We start from the raw sequence: 18,695 nt of genomic DNA, 5'->3' as shown, positions 1-18,695 counted from the left end.
AAAACCCTCTTGTACATGTTGCATTTCATTACAAATAGCAAACCTCTGTGCTTCAAATGATGACTGCAGGGCAGGCGAGGGCACCATGAATCAGGGCTTGGCACTTCTCCAGCCATTAGCATCTATTTCCTTTGCTAGCTCCAGACTCAGTCTTGGTAGGGGAGACCTGAGAAAGGATTGCACCCTCTGGCCCAATGAGCTGTTCTGTGGCTGAGCTGGTGATTTCAGACCGGGGTCTCCTCCTCACCATCACCATCTGCTTATCTTTCTCCATTTACTATTTCATTCATCTCCCTCCTGTAGTGCAAGGCTCTGGTGTGTCTCCCGTGCCCTGAAGACCTCATGCCAGTGGTGGGAGAAGCCAGACCCCCCTCAGACAGGAGCCAGACTGCAAGGGAGGGAGCCATGTCCCAGCACTTGCATTGCAGGATTCATTTCTTTGCAGGTTACAGCAATAACTCGTCTCCTGCTTATAGCAGAAAGCTCACACTCCTTGAAGGGCTTTACCTCTTGTGTTAATAGGAGTTGCTTAAGGAGAGCGCTTCTAAAGAGGGGCATAAATCTTTGATGAGGATTCATGAACACACCGAGCAACGCCCAGCCAGCTGAGAGTTAAACGGGCAGCGAGGCTGCGGGAAGATTATTTCCTCAGCCCCATCCTACTTTGTTGTTCAAAGTGCTGGGACAACAGAGCCCAGCAACCAGGAAGGGTACTGAAGTGAGCCAGAGCCTGTGCCTCTTCTTGTTCCCTTACAGCATCTCATGATTATCATTAGTTTATTATCACCTCATCCAGCACTATATTTTCTCTCCTCTCCTTCATCATCAAGTCTTTCTGTCTGCTTCTGCACAGAAGGAATGACATTCTTTCCCCTGGCATATGAAAGACTATAAAACCTGGTAAGTATCAATCTATCTCAGCTTCAACATCATCAGCCAAATACTGACACTGCTTAAACAAAGGGGAGTGCAGGCACAGTATGTCACTCCTGCTGCTGAGGACAGCCACAGGGAGGTACGGTGAGATGGAAAGAAGCTGTTATTGATTCAGCTCCACATTGCAAAGCCCTTCCCCTTCCTGCATTAAGGGCTAATTTTAGGCTGGGATGATTTGATAATGTGGTAATGTTCATCATGCAAACCCATTTCATTTCCTGTCCAAAATGGACAGACATGGGGAGCAAGGCTCCAGCAGAGCAAAACAGCATTGGGTGTTGGGCAGCAGCAGGGTCAGTACACCTGGATGCCATCACAGCTTTCTCTTGTGCCCTGCTGCTTCTCTGCTGATGTCTCTCCTTCTCCTACCCTGTCCCCAGATGCCCTGACTTCCCTCCTGCCACAAGCAGGAGGTCTGGACATAGGCGATGACACCTCCAGAAGCACCAGCCCCTCTCCAGCAGTGTTGCCTGGTGCAAGTGAGGCCCCAAGGGGCCATGCATCCTGGCAGAGGTTGCCCAGACCATGGGGTGAGCTGAAGTGCACTGGGGTGCTCCGCGGTTTGCAGCCTTCAGTTTTCTTTGCACAGCAGCTAGGACACAAGGTCAGTTATGAACCCAAGGCTTGTCCTGAAACCAAGCTGGGACTTGAATTCAGAGCAAATTCTGTCATCACAGAGCTGATTCCAGTGAATCTGTGCCTAACTAGAACAGCACGTATGGGAGTCTGGAGCCAAGACAAGACTCTGCCCTGAGCTGTTCCCTGGACAGCTGTGGAAAAGCAGGGCCATACTTGAGACATTGCTCAATGAGAAGATACAGCAGCAGAGGAAGCTCATCCCAGGGAACATGCCCTTCCTCACCCCAAAAGAGATTTCACCAGTAAGAAACACCACTCAGAGCTGTGCTGAAAGTCCATGGTGTGGGTGGCACAGACCAGGCTAGCTGCGATGCCCCAGCCCATAGCAGGAGCCTTAGATATCTGTTTATCTATATCAGGAGATGAACACAAAGCATTTGGTCTCTCCTTCCTGCTGCCATACCACAAGTGCTGCAGAGTAAATGGCTGCAAGACACGTCAGGCCGAGAGGAGCTGCACAGAGCAGATTATCCTCGCCTTTTCCCTGGACATGCAGAAACAACATGATGCTTTACCACTGCAGGACAAATTGCAGTCCTTTCCAGAGGCCCCTGGGAAGAGCAGGGGACAGCAATGCTCCCATCCCACCCCAGCATCACACCTTGGAGCCAGTGGAGCTGCAGTCGCCCTCATCTGCATGGCTTTGCCTGATGCTGCGGCACTGATGCCAACTGAGTCACATTCTCATCAGACCCTGACTTAAAATGACGGTGCAGAGCCTTGATGCTGTCTGGTCTGAGCAGGGCGAGGCTGCTGGCACAAGCCCAGCCACTGGTCCTGCACACATCCAGCAGAAATACTGCAGATTGCCTGCAGCCAGGCAGGGGAATTAGAGATGATGGAGGAGCAGGGACTGGGTGCGAGCCAGGAGGAAGGGATGCAGCGAGCTCACAGCTACCTGGTGCAGCATCCCTCTTCTTGAAGGGAAGCACCAGAAACATGGGGGAAGCATGCCCCTCTCTCATCCTGCCATGCTCACCCCAGCCCTGCTTCCCTCCCCACCACTCTCCTGGTCACTTCCAGGTCACCACCCCTTGAGGGGTGCTCATAAGCCCATGCTTCTCCTTGCCCCATAGGACATGCCATGGTAGGGGTGGGGGGAAACAACTCATGGAATAGACAATTCTCTCAAAAGTCTGTGTGAGCTCATCTGACGCTTTGCACACCCAGAGGGCCAGAGGAGAGCTGCACAGTCATCTCCTGGGCTGGGCTGTGGCTCTTGAGCCTGCATGACATGGGCTGCAGGCAGGCAGCAGAGCGGGACTGCTCCGCAACAGAAGGTGAGCCAGGAACCGAGGGTGAGGACGAGGCAAGCAAGGGCAGCAGCCACACTAGGAAGGGGCATGCTCCCATAACAGCCCAAGGAAGAAGGGCAAACCAAGCAGGTTAGGGTCAGGACTGGCTGGGTATGGGGCTAGACACAGGCAAACCTGCCATGTAGCTCAGTCAAGGACCAAGGGCAAGGGCTTGAGCTTAAATGCAGGTCCAATGGGTGCACGGGGAGAAAGCTACTTACTGAAGGTTTCCCGCAGCTTTTTCTCACAATTGAGCTGTTTTCCCTGCAGTCAGACCCAGCACAGTACAGATGGCCCAACCCCTATGAGGGGGCAAAGAGGTTGTCCAGCTCAGTGCCACCCAGACCCTGGCCATGGGGGACGCCCAGGATCTGGAGGTACAAGTGAGGGGGAAAGAGGTAGCAGTGGCAAACTGGGGATCCACTGCTGTGCATGCAACAGATGCCTGGCTCCAGGACTGGTCTTGGGGCTGTGACAGTGCATGCCAAAGCGATTCAGTCGCTTGGACTGCTGTCCAGTCCAATGAGGCTGCACAGTCCCTGCACCACTGCACTTCTCTCTGGCAACTCTTACAGCTTCTGCCTGCTCATTCACTCTAGTGCTAACGATAATGGCCTTGCAAGCATCACCCCATCTTTGCAGAGCTTTTAAAAATTTGGCATGGGAATATGCAACACGGAAGAAACATGCAGGACGACTGGAGAGAGGCAGGTTACACTGGCAGAGCTCCTTAATTACCTGGCTGCTATCTTGCCAACACTGGATTGGTGTAGCACCTGTGTTCAGAAGCCAGAGGAGTGTGAAGAGAAGCACTTTTTCCCCAGGGCTCTGTCCAGCCCAATCTTCAGCAACCACAGACCTGAACATCAAACCCAGACTCAAGTTTCAAAAGCTCTGCCATTTTGGGAGTGAAGAGAGATTTGTTTTCATCACTGTTTGGACAGCCTTATTCTCAGCACTGGCTGCTGCAAGACCAACAGCATTTACCTTTCTTCTTGACTCTTGGCATCTGCGGGCATCGTTCCCAGCCAGGGGAAGGTAGAGAGGCAAAAAGTCTCTGTGCACTCCAGGCAAGCTGGGAAACCATGATCTGAGCAAACCTGGTTAACCTGCAGCTGCTGCAGGCAGCAGTGAGCAATTTGCGCGAGGAAGATTCCTAGGACTCTCCCTCCCATTGCCTTCAGTGCACAGACCCCTGCTCAGGAATATCTGCCAGCTGACACCATCTTGCTCTGTTCTCACTTTCCTGAGCTGCAATGAGCTTTGTCCCCACACAGTTTTCCACACAGCTCCAGCTCATTGCACATGGGTTTGCAGCCCGCAGACAGACCTCAGGCAGGCCTGGCATTATTTTCAAGCTGAACCAGATTACACTAATGATTTGTCTTTCAGGAAACAGTACCAAATGCTTCAAGTACATTCACTATTTAATCTTCTGTCACTAATGAGCCAGAGCCACTAACTTTTACTGTGCTCTGTAATTCCTTCTCCTACAAGTAGTTCCATGGAACAGCTAAGGTTGCAATTCGATATGAGAACACTTAATTATCATTACTGATAGAGCATCATATGCTCCTAATTTGTGGAAATAACTTCAGAAACAAGCATCTTCTTCAGGGATGAAACAAATCTGCTATTCCAGCTTTTTCAACATGGTAAAGAGAAACAGGCAAGAATACCTTAAAGTGCATCGTTTGAGTCACACTTCCTTTAATAACTTATACATTTTCAAATGGGGTCAATAATTTTGGTTGCCCACCTCCAGCGAAGTGGGGTATAAGTTTGCAACTGTTGTGCACAAGGGACTGACTTGCAGCAGGCAGTGGGAAGAGAGACAACTCTCTGGAAACCCACTCCAGTCTGTTGAAATTTGTGTCCCTTGTCAGAGGCCATTTGGAAATGCAGATCTGTGTGTCCAGACAAGCCCAGATAACATGCTCTCTTCTCTCAAACAGTCAGGCTCATTCCTGGTTTTAATCTGATAGGCGAGAAGGGGGTTCACAGCAACAGCGGAAGAAGCAGGCTAGAAGTGAACCGAGCACAATAGGGGTTCCCGCAGAGACAAAATTCTAGTTTTGAAGCCACGGTGGCTCATGTGGATTAGTAACTGACTTGAAGAATTTAAAAAGAGCCATCTCTGGTCTGCCTATCACCATTTCCAACAGCAGCCAGCAAAGGAAGGCTGTAAGAACAGGGTAAGCATCCCTGGCATGCTTTCTCATCCCCCAGTGACCTGTGGCTCAGGGATTTCCCAAGCCCGAGATGGTATCTTCAGGTTTAATGGCCCTTGATGCATTTTTCATCCATTAATTTGTCCAGCTGCTTTTTGAATCCACACAGACCAGTAGCATCCACAGTGTCCTCAACTAACCCCCATGCTAAGTCAAGTATTTCCTTTTTGGTTGTTTACAAAACCAGGAAAACTTTAGAAACCAAATCTCCCATCTCTCCTTAGAAGCCCTGCAGCAGGGCCATTCCACAGCTCTGGATTCCAGTTTGATAGCAAAAGGGATGCACAAGTGATGGAAGCCAGCCCCTGGCTAAGCAGAGGCAATGTGAAGAAATGCTGCTGCTTTAACAGCCAGAGAAATGCAAAGTGATTGCAGAAATACTCACCATTACCTCTATCCTCAGCTTCAGTCCCCTGCTGCTACAGAGCTCCCTCAGAGGCAAGACTGCCCGGGTCTCCAGCAATGCCGCTTATGCTGCATGTCCTGAGGTGTGCTGCCCTCTCACACAGCTCATCCACTTACCTCCTTTCTCCGACCCACACAGACTTCTCTATAGCCCACTCAGGCCTCCTTACTACAGACTCACACGCAACCCTAGAGCTCTTGGCTTTGCTGCTGGCAATGGTCCAGGCTCCTCTTCTGGCCACACTAGGCCCCCAAGCTGATCATGTCTCCAGTCATTTCGTCCCATAGCAAGGCACAGTCAGGTCTGACATGGCTCCGAGAGTCACCCCTCCTCCCATAAGAGGTTTGGCCAAGTCTGCAAGAGAGGGTGTAACACAGCAGAGGACAGCAGGACCCTGGGGTGAGAAGGATTCACCCCTTTCCCTGGCATTTCCTACCACACACTATGTCTTCCAGCTTTACAACCTCCCTGACTCTCTATTTATATCAAAGGAGTGTGCAGGCAGGGAGCAGCAAACAGACCTATTAGGGAGAACTAGGCTGCTATAAATAGTCCCATCAGTAATTAGCTGCAAAACTATTCGTTAAATAGGAAAGCATGTGAACAAGAACTGGAAACACTAGGGCTGAGGTAACCAAGCCATAGTCCATGTCCCACAAGGCCATGAGCTCTAAGCAATTTTAGAGTACTGCCAGGGAGCAGGAACAAGCCTTGTGTCCCTGATGGATCCCAAGGGGAACACATAGCAAAAGCCAAGCAAGGAGGAACACTGCACAGAGCTTGAACACATATCTCTGGCTAGATGTCAGATTAGGTCCACTTTCACCACCACCTGCATCCATTTCCATGGGCTGGAGAGCCATTTTGCTTGTCAGTTTTTGATCCAATGCATTGTTTCCAGCTAAAAAGCCAGCTGCCCTGCTTGACCCAGGAGCCTCTGACTCTGGGGCCATGCCTACAGCAGGCTGGTGGTTATAATTTGTGCCTGCAGAGGACAAAAGTCCTCCCCGATGGATGAGTAGCAGACAGTGATCCCTATAAGCTGCTGTGCTGTCCCGAGCAAGGAGGGATATTTGAGCACGGTGTATCCTATGCCCAGCATTGCCAGACACATCCCATGCCCTGCAGTAGTGCTGTCAGGATGGGACATGCAGGTCGTACAAGCTGGGACCAACAGTACGCTCCTTGCCAGGATGTGCCAGCCCATCTTTGTTCCTACAGTTGCTTTGCTCTCACACCTTGCTAGGTTGCCCCACAGCCAAAAACCATGCCTGCTCCCAGCCACAGAGTGTGGGACTGTCCACATCTGCTTCATCTGCTCAGCCCCAGGTTGTGGACATCTTTTAGGTATCTACAAAAAGGTGCCTACAACTGAGCAGGTGTCTCCAGTGAGGACAGTACAGACCCTGGGGAGTGATTTGCTCTCCAGCCACAGTAAGTCCTAGGGGAGATCAGGTCTCGTGTAGACATGTTTGCTATCCACACTTAACGCATTGCTGTCCACACACAAGCACTGAATCCATCCTGCAGCTTTCACAACAGCTGGGGAAGAGCAAGCTCCCCTCGTGCCTTCATCTCATCCTGAGGTGGTGTCTGAAAGAGAAGGATATGTCACACCTTAGCACAGCATGGGGAGGCAGGAGCAATAGGAAAAGTTATAAGATTGCTCTGAAGCAATGACCTGCCTGGGAGCAGGAGCAGCCCCATAAGCAGTCACCCACCCCCAGCCTGTGTGTGCCAGCCCTAACCAGGCAGTACACAAGAGCCTGGCTGTGCCTGGGGCACTGTACTCGCTCTGCTGTGCTGCAGTAGATGTACACATTTGCCTACCAGATTGGCAGCAGAACTGGGTTCCTGTGTGACTCAGATTCCTCTCTGGAAAGGATGTGGCCCCAATCCCAAGTAGGCCATATGGCCCCAACCCAAAGACCTCCTTGTGCTATTAGCAGTGTCCCTTTTGTGCTCCCCAGCCAGCTCAGCTGCACAGCCCTCCCACTTGTCCTTCCAACACGGGCACCAGCTCTGAGGCCATCAGGGCATAAATGACAGGGGAGAGACACGTTTGTGTCTTGCTCTTTGTGGCCATTTCATTAGTGCAATTATGGTCCTCAAGAAAACCCAGGATGCACGCAACACTGCTCAGGCAAGCAGGTATGATTTGCTCCCTGGAGATGCATCAGGCAGGTGTGAAGCCCCAGCAGAGGCTCCCCGAGCCCCAGGTCTCTGCCAGCCCATCCACCATCCGGTGCTGCACTCCAGTTTCCGTCCGCCTGTTCCAGCCACCCTCTGCCTGCGTGTTCCTGGTTCTGGCCCCTGTACTTGCACTGAGCAACAGATTGCTCTGCCCCCTTCCTTACTGTTCCCTGGGAGTGCTGTAAGCATCAGCCTGGCCTGGTGGGGCCAGCTGAGTGATTCACACTGGCAGGCTCAGGGCTCTGCAAAGGGGGGCTCTGCAGGGGCTCTCCAGCAGACCCAGAGATCTCCTCCATGAGAACCAGGAGGAAATTGCTCCCATCGCCCCGCAGGAACGTCAGTTGAGTCAAGAATCATTGAGGGAGGATGAAAATGCATGTGTTCAGGCACGACCTGCCACCACAGCTTCTGTTAAGGCTTTAATTTCCCAGAGCTGCTCCAGAAGCTACTTAGCAGAGCAAGCAAAGGAACATCAGCCCAGCTAAGCAGTTTGCATGCCGGCTGGCTGAGCATGGGGAGAGCTAACCTGGGCCAAACATCTGCAGGACATTGTGCCAGGCTGCTCCACACCCTGTGGGGATCACTGGAGGGGAAGAGAGAGATGGAAGCTGTGGCTGGAGGAGAGCAGCCCCCTCACTGGCACTGTTTGATAGCACAAAGACTTTGGTGGAAGAGGACCTCACAGGGACATGCAACCAGATGCAGGCTGATTGCCTGGTGGGGTAAAGTAGCAGCACAGTTAAGGACACCAAGAGAAAGCCATGCTGTACTTCTCGCCCAGTAAATGGTCAGCAAACTTGTGTAGGACTAAAAAAATTCCCCATGTTAAGCAGCCTGACCTGACTGCAGCCTGTGGACCACTGTTGGCTACAGCAAAGGGCTCGGCCTGAACATCTGGATAAAAAGCCAAAAATATCCCACATGTGATACCCAGACTTTCAAAAATGGCAGTTGTCTCCTTTGTCTGCAGGAGTCTGCAGCCCAGAAGGCTTGGAAGAGCCCCCGTGCCTTGCACTGGAGCCCTCAACATGCTTTCTAATGGTTTGCGCAGCTTGTACTCCCACTCCTGGATGGATATCGCTTGGTTCAGCAAGGCTGGACGGTGACACTTCCCTGCATGTGGGATAACTGACATCCCACGTGTGTGCTCTAACACACCAGAACATCAGCCTGATTGAGAGACCAAGAGGTCACCAAGAGCTTCTTGCTTTGCTGCTGGCTGGATATGGTCAGGAAACATTTCTAAGGACCACAAGAGACCCACATATGAGCACTATGAGGCAGAGATTGACTTGCCTGCATTTGGTAATCTTGGCCAGCAGCCTTTCCAATCTGATTTTGCCATTTGTTTTCTGCTCTCCTGTTGCTTCCTCTACAAGCATGATATCCAAGAAAAGCCAATCCACATAGGCCCTGGGGTAATTTGGCTTCCCTTTAAGGCGCTTTTCAACTGAGAAGGGTTTGCTGGAAGTACTGACCCACAAACAGTGCCAGAGAAGATGTTTAACTCCCAAGTCACTTAGTTTAATGGCACACTGGCCAGAAGTTCCCCAGATCTCCAACTTTAACAGGAATAATTTCATTCTCTTCATTCTGAATTTGCTCAGTTTAATGCCTCTTCTTAAGGCACATTGCTTCCCTGTCATGTCAGGAGCTCACGTCTTCACTGTGTCTTAACTCCTTTCATATTCTCCCTGTCTCAGGCCAGTAATTCCAGTTTCCTGGACTCTCTTCCAAGCACAGCTTTGGGGACTCCCATGCACATGAAGAGGTATTTTTGTCACCACCCTTTGCAGTGCTCCCATTTTTAATTCTGCCCCCTCACTCTGAATTATCCCCACATGCAGCTCCCTAAAGAGCTCCGCTCTGTTTGTCTGAAAGGTTTTCAGGCTGAGAGGGGCTCATCCATCAGCCGGAGATTTGGCAGCTTTCCTGGGACTGTCAGTTCCCAAGAACAAACAGCTGCAAAGACACCATCCTCTTCCCGGAATCAGGGAGGAGCACACATGGCTTCAGCCCATTGCAGAAAACAGCCAAGCACCAGAACTGCTGCCCTCAAGCCAGCAAAGCTGAGTTCATAGGTCATCTCTGGATTGAACCGGTCCACTGCTCGTCTTGGAGGCAGCAGCACTCTCCAGGCAGCATCTCCATGGTGTGTTTGGACCCGGAGCTGAGCGGAGCATGAGATTGTGTGCTCCCATCAGGCACAGCCAAGGACACTGGACCTGTGTCCTAGGGGACACAAATGCTTGAAGCCGCATAGACAAAAGCCTACACCTTTGTGCATCCCTGTGCACAAACCATCGCTGTGAATCTGTCAGCTGCCCACCTCCATATGGAGGGCCGTGTGTCTAAGGAGCTTGTGCGGTCCACACACTTCTCCCATGAGTGCTCTGGCTGTGAACACACCTTGCTCTGTGCAGCAGGCACCATTCCCACACCTGGCACCAAGCCCTTCACCAGCCCAGCTCTACAGCTTGTCCAGCCAGGATGTCTCTTTGTACTAGTAAATTAAATGCATCCAGGACTGTTCTCCAGCACTAACGTCAGCTGGCATCACCCACCCCATATCCAGGCTACCAAACTCTCTTCAACCTCCACAAGTGAGCTCAACACACAAATTGCTCCTGAGCACAGTCCCTGCCCAGCAAAACCTCCCTGTGCTCATCAAGGAACAGTTTGGGAGAGCATGACTTGGCCTGAATCAAACCCATCTAGAGATGTTGGCTATCCAGAGATAATCCCTTCACACTGTTTAACTCACTACAGCAGGCATTTGGCCTGTATATCTGCAGGAAGACAGCAGAGTTTTCCCCCAAGGTGGAAGGGAGAGTGCTGACCTATGTGTCCTGGTGAGCCTCAGCAATGCCTCCTGCAGCAGGGCCTGGCAGGGAAGGCAGGCTCCACACGTACCTCCACGGACAGGAGATGCACCCAGGGTGTCAGGAACTGGTGGCTCAGCAAGTTGGAAGCAGGAAGTTTGTGTTTACCGCCTTGTTGGGCAAGAGTTGCACACCCGCAGAGGTCTTTAGCAGGTCCTTCTCAGGGAAGAGTCCTGCTCTTATATGTTATGCATTTGAGGAAAAACTGCTCACTGTGTCCTAGAGGAGTATACCACAAGGAGCACCAGTCCACTTGGCTTGCCTCTTTTCCATCCTCACAACAGCCCTCATGCCTTGCAGACCCTCATTTCCCTCCCACCCCATTGCACACACTGAAAGCAGGACAGGGCCATTGCTGAGCTCCCCTTTCCAACAGCATTTGGTGGTAACAGTTTGCAGGTCCCTAAAGCACAGCAGAGTGGAGACAGACCAGAGGCCTGACACAAGCTCTGGCCTTTGGGGAAGGCTGCAGCTCGCAGATTCTCAACACAGCCTTGCTTCTGACTGCTAGCGGGGAAAACAAGAGCTCGAGTCACCAAGAAGATCCTTCCTTCACGGCACTTTGCTTCCCTCCAGCTCCTGTTGCGCCTGCCAGGATGATTGCTTTGTTATTTTTTTGTGTTCAACCCTGAGAAGTCATATTTAACAGCTCTGTAATAACAGAGCTTACATAACTCTTCATGCAGCAGAAAACTGTGCAGCCTCTTCACTGCTGGCTCACCATCCGCCAAACACTGCAGGGCTTCTCCCTCCCAACATGAGAGGACCTTATTTGCACCGACAGCTTGGCACAGTGCAAATGTATTCACAGCAATACCTTGGTCACCTCAAGTTACCGCAGCCCCTGGATCTTCTGCACACTCCTGGAGGGCCTCTTCCTCTAGGTCTTCCTGGCTTCCAGTCATCCTCCTTCCATCACCTGGCAGAGGTATCAAGAAGAGGCCAGGCTGCAGTGCTGAGAAGACAGCCAAGGGTGCTCCTGGGCTCTCTGGACAGCAGGACCAGACCTCAAGTACACCACAGGCTGCTCTGCTATGGTTTTCTTGGGGAGCTGCTCCCATGAGTTGAGTCAGTCTGGATACCCTTGACAGAAACAACACAGACTCTGGAGACCCTGGGGAGATGCACCATTGCCTATGGGGAGAGGGAAAAGCCCACAGAGGAAATAAAGGGCTGGAGCTCCCTACCTGGAGGAGCTGGGCATGGCCTGGAAGTGTGATGTCCAAGTGTCCTTAGTGACAAGCCATCACCAACTCTGAGAACAGCCATGGAGAAGATGTACCTGAGGCAGGGCTGGGCCTCTTAAAGGTGCTCCCAGCAGGCTGACATGGATTCTGGTGAGTCAGAGGTGTTTGGCAAAGGCAGTCCTCACATGAAGAGCATAAGCCCTTTCTTGGAAAGGGGGAACGCCAGCATCAGCAGCTGGCTTACAGGTACCCATGCCAGGACTGACGGAAGGAGCAGTGTTGACTAGTATTCCTTAAATGCAACAGCTAGACACATTTCTACCCATCTTACCATATATTCAGCCTGTCCATACCTACCCGGTATGGCTATGAGGATGCTTTGTGATGTCAGAAGCCTTGCTAAAAATCAATATAAACAATATCCACTGCTCCCCCTTTTCCCATACAGCCAGACATCTCATCAGAGGAGGTAATTGGGTTGGTCAGGCACGCTTGGTAAATCCCTGCTTTTGTTCCCAGACATTTTGTGTCCTTTATGTGGCCTGAAAATGTTCTCCAGGAGGTGAAGCTGACCAGCCTGTAACTCCTCAGACCCTCCTTGCCTTTCTTGAATGATGGATCTGGGAAAGCAATGTCTGACTGGATTGCCTGGGGGAAACAGACACTCTGCATGCACTAGGAGCAGCTGCTGAACCTCACTGAAGGCCCATGAAAGCCTCTTCCCCTCCTCTCCATGCACGGGTACCTCAAAGAAATCTAGACCTTTTTTCCTGGAGCCTCTCTGTGTCTCCCTTTGGGAACCAGGAACATTTTGCAGCAGACCATGTGTCACCAATTGTGAGTATGCTGCATTGATGAAGCATCTTTCCCCACCATCCTCACAGACAGATCTTCGTTGAGGTTCTGTCCACACTGACACAGGGAATTCAGAGCCAGCTAGGCTCAGCAGACATGGCAGGAAGTGCTGGGATACCTGCACCATGAGAGCATGCAGGGAGCAGACACTATTGGAAGAGGGAGAAATGTCCCTGGACTCAAAGGAGACCATACAAGGTTTTTCTGCACCTCAGAAAGTCAGATGACTAAAGACAAGCCTAGGGGCGATACTCTTTTCTGCAAGTGGGCAGGGGGGAGTTAAATAAACGCTTTTTAGTCCTATTTGATCTGATCTGTCTCTTTGAGATATCTCTGTTAAGTATTTTAGCTGATATTACAATAAAACCCAGCTTGTTTGAGTTTAAAAGCCTCTTGGTTCCTTTAGAAAGCTGGCTGCAAGAGTAGATCAAGACAGATCACCACAAAGCTCTGGCCAGCTCTGCCTTCACATTTATTTGAACCAGAGCAATTCACCTGTCAAATAAGAGGTGCCCAGAGCAAGCTGAAACACTATTTGGTCTCGAGTGACTGTAAAAGAAGTCAAGACATCACATTTGGCACCTACAGAGATGCCTATCCCTGCACACCTACACACAGGCAGCTTAACCCAAAGCAGACCAGTCATGGGTCAGATCTTCTGGGTGGCTGCAGTGCCTAAACAACTGCACCCAGGGCCACTTGAGATGCCCTGGGGCACTTGAGACCCACCACTGGAGGACAGGACACAAGACCACATGTTCCACATCCCAGGCGCAGCCCGTGGCAGTGGGCATAGCCAAATGGGGCCAGCCCCATCAGAGGGCTTGGAGAGGGGAGGACAGGGAGTGATGCTGCAGTGTAGCCCAAATCTAGCATGCCCATCATACCCATCACACCAGCAGGACCAGTCTGTACCATCAGAGGTGTGCTCTGCCAAGACAGGAGAGCAGCCTGCCCATTCATCGCCACACTAATCCACTTTGCCTAGTTTCTGACAGTTTCAGACTGTTTATTTCTAACACTCCTCCTGGTTGTTAGAGCAGCCCTGGGATGACAGCAGTAAACACTTGTGTTTGGGCAAGCCAGACTTCTTGTCTTCAGCATCTGCTGAGTTTTACAGTTTAGGCTAAAATTGCCTTATTTAAAAGGATCCTTTTCTGGAATTACCGCTTGGTTTCTGCCAACTCAAGCCACTGTCTCAGGAACAGACCAAGCCCAGCTGAGCTCCTGCTCCAGGGAGCTGCTAATGAGCATGCTACCCACATCCCATCCCCAGCCTGCAGCCCAGTGCAATGTCCAGCAGCACCCCTTTTCACAGCAGAGAGCACTGAGCACGATCCTGTCTCCTGGAGCCCTTGCTCACCTGCTGATGGCAAACCAAGGACCCCCTGCCTCAAGGTGTCCAGAGCCTGATACTAATTTCTACCAGTAGGCAGCGGATCAGCTAACAAACATCCATCTAGGAGTTAATATTTCACTGAGCAATTCCAGGAGGAATTATCACAAAATTTGTAGCTGGCCTGAAGTTGAAGCATCATCAATACAAAAGGGAGTAAGGTTTTTCCACAAGAAGGGCTGCCTGATCTTGAGGTCTGCAGTAACATCACTCCAATGCAATCTAGCAGAGGAAAGGAACAGGCGCATGCTTAGGCGCTGATCCTAAGGATTTCTGCTCAAAAATGGGAGTCCATCAGAAATGACAGGACTCAGTTTGTTCAGTGCAACAAAGCGACGGCTAAGGAGAGGCAGAAACACTTGCTATAAATATGACAGGGAAGTAAACACCATGGAGGGAGACCTATTTAATCCAAACCACAAATTGGCACAAGAATAAATAAATATAAATTTGCCATGAACATAGGCTGAAAATTAATAGGATTCTAACCACCTTTTGACAAGCAAGAAACCATACTGATTTCAGGATGGCTATTGAACCATTTATAGTTCCTAAGAGGACAAGGACAATAGTGGACAACACGTTTAATGTCTTAGAAATCTGTGTATACAAACATTAGAAACAGAACAAACAGGAGGAGCTGAAATTCTTCATACAAAGCAAAATTCTGCTTTAATTGGCATAACGGGCTTGTTGGGATAACTTACGTCTGGAATATTAATATCCAACTGTATAGCTTCTTCAGGAAGGGCGAACAAGGAGAAAAAGGAGGATCTCAAAAGGTAGGTACATTCACTGCGTATGAGACTGCATGAGGAAATAGTCTCTGAATAAGAATCAAAGAAGGAAAAATGGGTGCCACTAGAGCAGAGGCATACAGCAATTCAGCTAGGAAGAGAAAACAGACCAGCCATTTTAACGAGTCATTCACAATATCATCCAAAAAACAGTATTTTGTGGTAGCAAGGGATTTTAGCTACTCACAATTACTTGACAGGGATCCTGTAAATCACTGATTGCTTGGCAAGTTTTATGACTGCATTGGCAGAACAGCTTTTATCCAAAAGGTAAAACAGACAAACAAAAACCCTAAAGCTGAAGCTTTTCTAGATTTTATTCTGGCCAAAAGGGAAGAAAAACAAGAACAAAAACCCAGCTGCTTTATAAACTGGTAAAATTGGTGAGGAAGAGCCCATGGAAGGGAAGTCTACGCAGGTTCTAAAGAGAACTTGTGGTTACTTAGAGAAACAACAGCAACAACTGAAAACTATTCCAATGAGGAAGCAGCAGGAGGAATTTAGTAAAAGACCAACTTTTCAAAACTAGGAACTTTGCATTGACATCAAGCATAGGACAGAAAGGAAAAGAAAGGTAAAATACTTCAGGTTACTTGGGATGGACAGTTAAGAACAGCACAGGGAACTAAACACAAAGTCAGAGGGTCTGGGCTCCAAACAAGACACAACCTCAGAGAACCCAGGAGCACCCATGACTGCTCCATAAGGCACTGGCAGTACACAGAGGGTGACAGCAAGGAGTGGTCCAGCAATTCACCACACAGAAATGCTGTCGAGAGGTGACAGTCACAAGCACAAGGCTCTTTTTGCTACAGCCTTTACTCAAAAGAGAGCTACTCCAGTAGCTGAAGTGTGAAATCTTCAGTGATACAAGGGAAGGAGATAACAGATTAGGAAGTTAATTTTTTTATTAGCTGGGCTTGATGACTTTCATCATGGAGGGCTTCTAGACTTCCAGGTCCAGAGCATTCAGCAGTTTTCTCCAAGAATCCACCCAACATCCCAGAGAAGATGCCATGTACAGGGATTTCCACACAGCTTTTGACACCATCTTGTATGACACTCCTATAGATGAGGTAGAGAAAGTCATCTAAATTAAGCTTCTCTGAAACAAGTGCAAAACTGTCTACTACTAAAAAAATCTACTTGGGAGATGGTTTTAGCTCAAAATGGGAAAATATATCAAAAGGAAATCTGGCTGAGGCCTAGCATTATTCAGTGTTTCATACCTGACTTTCATGCTGACATAAAGACTTTTCTTATTATATCTGCAGGTGGATCAACTTAGAAGCCAAGAGTAGAATTCAAATTAACCTTGACAAATTGGGAGAAATAGTCTGAAAAAAACCCCAGGCTTCAATTTAGGGAGGACACATGTCCAGAGCCTACATAAGAACAGCCCATTTCAGAAACACAGATTAGGGAACAAATAGCTTTATAACAACTCTAAAATAATATGGACACCATACCAATACAACCACGCCATGCTGGAGTGTGTAAACTTGCTTATAAGATGGGGTTGAACAAACAACTGGGAGGAATGATCTTCTGGGACCCTGACTGCTCCCCTGCATAGGAATTTCTTTTTCTTATTTCTAGTCCAACCTTCCTCTAATGCAGCTTGTGCCCATCACCTCTTGCCTTCTCTGTTTTTCCTGGGTATGTTTTTTCAGAGTTTCTTTTTATCCACTACCAGTAATGTTCCTTTGAACAATCCTTTGAATGCATTTACTTATTTTTAATGGCATTATGATCATCTGAGCAAAGAAGTGTTGCATTAACATGTAAATATCCAGCGTATTAATCTCAGCAACAAGGTGCATGCTAGGCATTTCATAAGGATGCTTTCTCCCACAAGGATGACAAAGTGTGTTTGTTTCTCTATAATTACAAGCGGGAGTACACCTCCACACTTCACACTTCAGCTCTGCCTGTCTATTTATTGCAGTTTTGGCAAATTCATATGTCACTGAATGGGACCCTCTTGTTTGGTTTCTTGAGTTTTGGTTTGGTTTTTGTTGTTTGGTGAGTTGGTTTTTTTTTCCCCTCAAATTTGTCTATTTTGCTGGTTCAAGGATTTTTTTTTTTTAAGTATTCTCAAACTTTTGATCGAGCATTTGTGTCCCTTCTTGCTGCAGCCCTTCATCATTTAGCTGATCAAGGATATCTTAGGGAGTCCAAATTAAGCATTCCTCCTAAGCATTAAACCTGCAACCCATTTCAAAGACTTTCTTATGCCTCTTGCAATATCACAAAGAGGAATCCTTCATCTTTAAGATCCTGGGAGTGAATTCCCTAAAACACAGAGGGAAAAGGTGCAGGACAGGGGGACTGGGAAGCAGTCCAAGTATCATTCATGGTATCTATGCATCACATTTGGTCCTAGAGTACATTGCAGTAAGGCACTGACATACTTGTTAGCCTTTAAGGTGTATTAAATATGAAATGCAATAGGAAAAAAAAAGTGACTCTATGCCCTAGAGAGAGAGAATTGTAAGCATTTATGGTTATGGTGACAGTTCAGGCGGCCTATCCAAGACTACAGGGCCAGCTTTGGGTCTGTTCACAGCCCAGAGGCTCCAGGTGCTGAATCCTACCCTCAGCACAAATTTAAATAGCCTTAAAGATTTTTATTTTTTTTTAAATTGAGCATCCGGTGCATACCAGTGTATTTAAAGACACCCTGAGCCAATTCTGCAGCTATTGCTGAATATTGGTCCTGGCAAATTTTCTCCAGAGCAAACACGAGAAGCCCTCGCAACACCCAATACATGTGGTGAGGACTCAGTTTTCTACAGGTCCTTATCTCCTTACAGATCTCCTCACAGTGACTTTTTGTCCTGTGATGCTAAACTTGGGGCACTGAATGTCAGGGCATTGAGTGAGGCCAAGAACAAACAGCCATAAGACAGCAGGATCTCTTTTAGAGCTTAGGATGCAGCCCAAGGACAAGGGAGCTGGTGCAGGGCTGCACAGACAGCTTTAGATTTGACTATCCTAAACAATACTGCACCAATGAAAAATACTGCCACTTGCAACCACAAGAAAAGGAGATAATTATGTTGAGCACTGCCACCTCCAGCACAGATCTTCACACCACTCAACACTTAATTCCCTTTCCCCATGAAAACCAAATACTCATTCTAGCCTTTGGTCCCCATCCTTTAACATGCTATTAGTCCCTGCAAGTGGTCTCCCCTTAATCTGTGACCACTACATTTCCTTCAGAGCTGTCACAGGAGGGCTTTTCCCACACTTTTTATAAATCCAAATACCCACTATCACCCGGATCCCATTAGTCAAATAGCTGCTAATACCTTCTAGGACACTGCAGAAGCATGTTGGGTAAAATCCCTGCCAACACCACAACTGCCCATGTCTTAAGGCTGGTGATGTTTTCTGTTTTCCTTTTTGCCTTATATAAGAGTTCAGGCAGCTAGAACTGCTCTGATGAGTCTTTCTGCAAGCTTTCAAATCCATCCATTCATGATACTCTGTGCTTCCCTTCATATCAGAGCCCCCAGAGTTGGTATTTAACACTCGTTAGCTTTTCCTGATTCCTTTTTTATGTAAATACACATTTATCATGTTTGCCCAAGGAGAAAGTATTTGTGGTTTCCAATTCCCAGTGCTGTCTAATGCTTGTGCGCACAGCGTTTAAACACTGTGACCCTTCTGTCAGGAAGGCAGCGGAGATTTTGAGAGGGGTCTAAATCCAATTGTTTTATTTACTGTATACTGAAAGGTACTGAGTTGTTTAAACTTGCCATTTGTGCTGCTCTAATTCCTTGGTTCTGTGTCCAGCAGTGGCAGGTATGGAGAGGGTCTCCATTCAGCAGCAGATCTCTATGGAGCTACTTCGGAAAGAGGCAGGTGAG

This window comes from Haliaeetus leucocephalus, unplaced genomic scaffold (genome assembly GCF_000737465.1).
Source record: "Haliaeetus leucocephalus isolate CR32 unplaced genomic scaffold, Haliaeetus_leucocephalus-4.0 Scaffold219, whole genome shotgun sequence".
Classification (NCBI taxonomy): Eukaryota; Metazoa; Chordata; class Aves; order Accipitriformes; family Accipitridae; genus Haliaeetus; species Haliaeetus leucocephalus.
Note: the sequence above shows the minus strand (reverse complement) of the source record.